A 4,712-nucleotide genomic window follows, 5' to 3' on the forward strand; every position below is an offset into this window, starting at 1 on the left:
GTTACCACAGGAGCAAACACATCTGAAATACAGGTATAGTCAATATTCGTAACTTCAGATCCAAAGAAGAGACATGCATACAAATAGGATAATCATATTCAGAAAACTATAACTTTTCCATAGACACCTCACATGACATATTTTGGACTAGATTTGTTGCAATTATATAACAGTGGTGCATACGGGGGTGCCAGGGAGTTGCTTTTGGGTACAGCATGTTACAGCAATACATCTACCAAATTAAAGCTCTCTGAAATCTAATTTTGTATTTTTATATAAGACATGCATCCATGTCCCGAACAAGACTGCATTATAGCCTTACCGTAGGAGAAAAGCAAACGGAGGTACAGAGCAAAGGAAAATGAAAGACTGTTTTTCCCGTTACCTATCGCATGTGCAATATGTGACCCCCTGAAAATGTCCCTCTCATTTTGCTTGTTCAGCAAGTGTCACCTGCATTTTCTGTTTGGCAGACCTCAGCCTCACACACATTATTGGATCAACAGAAATTTTGCCACAGTATCTGGGGAGCCATTCGTACTGTCAGTCATCATCAGCATCATCATGGCTAATCCCAAATGAATGTAGCCTCCTTGCAAACCCCAGACTGTCTGGATCTGTCTCTTGGAAGGTGATGAAGCAGGTTTGGCTGTATATTCACGCAGTGGCAGTCTTGTTGTGCCTCTGAAGTTTTCGGCACCCACGTGATCACTGGCCATGCAGTAACATTTCTTGGTATGCTCACTTCAGTAACTGCTGGTCATTTACTCTAGTAATGTGTCCCCAGCAAGAGAGCTGCCAAAACTGCCACCATTTATGGGAGTAGTTCTGGGTTCAATACATACTCAATATATACTCACTCCTGATTTTGTGCTTCCCCTTGATATGGAGCAGATATTAGAGACTATTGACAACTTCAGCCCAGATTTCTTCAGCCTCCCTCAGCCCCAAATTTTCCTTCCATCCACTGGAGCTTTGGCATCCATTGTTCTTTAGATCTGCAGTTTTGTAGTAAGGCTGCAGTGCTGATATCCCACAAAGGTCATGGAAGGAGGAGGGTAGTAGTTGCTGCTCTACGAGCACCCACATCTTCCGAGCAGCCTCCAGCCCTGTCTATGAAGCTGCCACCTCCCCAGCAATTCCTCCAGATGGGTTAATATTTTTCGTGCTTATGCTGAATGAGCACCAGCCCTCCAAGGAGCCAGGGGGCAAGGGTGATGTACTTGGGGGTCTGGGAGGCAAGGGGGGGTAATAGGGAGAAGGGAAACCTCCCCCTGGGGTGGGCCCTTTTCCTCCCTCATCAATGGCCCTGTCACCCTCTCCTCCTTGGGCCCCACTAGACTGCATCTGACACAGGCCAGGCCCACCTGCTCATCTGCACATGATGGGGGGCTTGCCCCCAGGGCTGGAGCAGCAGTGATGGCAGAAGGGTTCTGTTAGTAAGGGGGTTGGATGAGATGACCTCCTGAGGTCCCTTCCAACCCTGATCTTCTATGATTCTATGAAGGAAGGAGGGGCGAGTACATGGAAAAGTCCACCAGGGTCGCCGGCAATGGCAGGGCATGTATTGTCCTGGTTCTTGGGGGTCCCAGATGCCCCTCCATGCTGGGGCAGGGGGACAATCCCTCTGCACATCCTCCATCAGAGGTAACACCAGGCCTCCTCTGAGAAGTAATGCACCAGGTAGTGGACCCCTTGTAGGCACCAGTCGGACTCCTCCAGTGCCACTCCATCACTCGCCACGGGCTGCAGTTTGATTTGGATCTGCTGGTGGAAGGACAGGATGTGATGGAGGATAGGGTCCTTACAACCCAATCGGAGTGGGCTCATTATAGATATCAGCTTCCTTCGGGGTGGAGAGGAATGGCAGAAGGGTTCTGTTAGTAAGGAAGGGAGGAATGGAGGTAAAAACCACACCTACGCCCACGTCCTCAAGGGGCTGAAGAGGGACAAACTCCCCACACTGCCAGTTCCTTCTCCTCTGCCTCCTGTAGGATGGCCTCCGATGCCAAGAAGACCACCTTCCCATACATCATGGAGATCGCCACCATAGACATAGGTTGCACCACCCTTGCCAATGTCTGCAGCTAGGTCTCCACGTGGGGCAAGGTGAGCACCAGGAGGCAACAGACACCATGCTTCTTGGTCAGGGTGGGGAAGGGACTCCGGCCACCAGGGATGGAACTGGAGGTGGCAGCTGGGGCAGATGACGTGGTGGTGCATGGAGGGGCTGCGGGCACCTGGGCGTTTACTCTGGGATTCAAGGGTGAAATGTCTCTAGAGCTGGTGGGAGGAACGACGAGGGAAGGGGGCTGCAGCTAACAATCTAACAAACACTGAGTCGGGGTAAGCAAACTAAGAGGAAAGAAAAACTCCCAAAGGGCCAAAGCAGCAGACGGGGAGAAAACAGGCAAAAAGGGGCTGGCGGGGCAGGTGGCAGGCAGAAGGAGCCAACTGTTGCAGGAAGGCTGGTGGGCAAAGCAGAGGGAGGCCCACCATCCAAATGTAGCTGGGAGGGTAAGTTCAAAGGGGGATGGGGGCCCTGTGTCACTCAGGGCCTGTGTCACTCAGTCTTTTTTCCTGCCACTGGAACAGTCCCAGATGGCGTAAAGGGTGAAGCAGATGGCCGCATCAAGGGGTGAAGAGCAAGTCCAGTTGGTGAGTGGGTGGGGGAGTTCTGGAACCGGTTCTGTTCAACGTCTTCATCAGTGATTTAGATAACGGCATTGAGAGTACACTTATGAAGTTTATAGACGATACCACACTGGGAGGGGTTCCAAGTGCTTTAGAGGATATCATTATAGTTCAAAATGATCTGGACAAACTGGGGAAAAGGTCTGAGGTCAATAGGATGAAATTCAATAAGGACAAATGACAAGTACTCCACTTAGGAAGGAACAATCCGTTGCACACATACTAAATGGGAAATGACTGCCTAAGAAGGAGTCCTGCGGAAAGGGATTGGGGGTCACCATGGACCACGAGTTAAATATGAGTGAACAGTGTACCGCTTTCATGAAAAAAGCAAACATCATTCTGGGATGTATTAGCAGGGGTGTTCAAAGGAAGACACAAGAAGTAATTCTTCCACTCTTCTCCACACTGATTAGACCTCAACTGGTGTATTGTGTCCAATTCTGGGTGCCACATTTCGGGAAAGATCAGGACAAATTGGAGAAAGTCCAGAGAAAAGCAACAAAGATGATGATTAGAGATCTAGAAAACATGACCTATGAGGGAAGATTGAAAAAAAATTTTTTTTTTTTAGTTTGGAAAAGAGAAGACTATTGGCTTGTCTACATTTACATTTTATAGCGCTCTAACTTCCTGGCTCAGAAGGGGTGAAAAATCATGCCCCCTGAGCTCAGCAAGTCTGAGCACTTTAAAGCTCCAGTGTAGACAGGCTCCCAGCGTTCGGAGCTAATCCCCTCGTGGAGGTGGATTACCAGGAGCACTTCAAAGCGCTGCCATGGGAGCGTTCCCGCAACTGTGCTTTGAAGTTTCCAGTCTACACATGCCCTGTGAGAGGGACATGATAATAGTTTTCAAGTAATTGTTCTTCTTAACCTCTGTGGATAGGACAAGAAGCAAAGGGGTTAAATTGGAGCAAGGGTGGTTTAGGTTGGACATAAGAAAAAATATCCTAACTGTCAAAGTGGTTAAGCCCTGACATAAATTGCCTATGGAGGATGCGGAATCTCCATCATTGGGGATTTTTAAGAGCAGGTTGGGCAAACACCTGTCAGGGATGGCCTAGATAATATTTAGTCCTTCCATAAGGGCAGGGAACTGGACTAGATGACTCTCAAGGTCCATTTCAGTCTTATAATTTTATGAAAATGAGAGATTTGATGGGAAAGTGGGTAAGGAATTCGTAAACATATGCAAAGATGATTTAAAACAGTGTCTATGTGATAAAGTGAAAACTATGCATGAGATGGCTTCTCTAGCAGAGGGGGTGTAAACTTGGTGGGAAGCAGGATTCCATTTTACCTCATTCCAATAATCCCAGACCCAAATCTCTTGTAAAAACAGAAAAGTGCGGAAGGTGCTATCACTGTAATTCCACTGATCACCTGGGGAATCAATGCCCTGTGCTGGGAGGAAGCAGGCAACAGGTATCTCATGCAAATACTGAGACCCTGAGCACAGAAGCCTCCCAGATGCCTGTCACTTCTCAAACTAGCCTCTGCACAACTAGGCATGAAGCACAACAAGGCTGTCAGCATTAACTGCAGGGAACACCTTCGGTGGGAAGATAAAGGGGCAACAATTTCTGTGGTTAGGAGTATAGTGTAAAAAGCTGACATACTGCTAGGACAGATGGCAGAGCTTTTATTGGTAGGAGGTCAAAAAATCTTTGTGCCTTTGGTTAAATTGCACATAGAAACCGAGGGTTTGGATGCTGTATTATCAGTAGGGCTACTAGACAATAACCCCATTGATACACTAACTGGTAATGATTTCTTCCATGTAGCTCAGGCTGTTAAAGTGTCCACCTTCAACATGAAGGAACATCCTGCTGGGACCTCAGAGGGACAGGGGAAAGTCACAGGAACTACTGAAGGAAAGAGAGAGTCTCCTTGATTCCTGTGCAGCAGGGGGAAGCTACATGATTCCAGGGGTGGGGGTGGTTGAGACCAGCGCCTGCCCTGCACCTGAAGGCAGCGTGTCTCCAGGAAGGGAGGACAGTTTATTGCCTGTTAGGGATA

This window comes from Eretmochelys imbricata, chromosome 1 (assembly GCF_965152235.1).
Source record: "Eretmochelys imbricata isolate rEreImb1 chromosome 1, rEreImb1.hap1, whole genome shotgun sequence".
NCBI lineage: Eukaryota > Metazoa > Chordata > Testudines > Cheloniidae > Eretmochelys > Eretmochelys imbricata.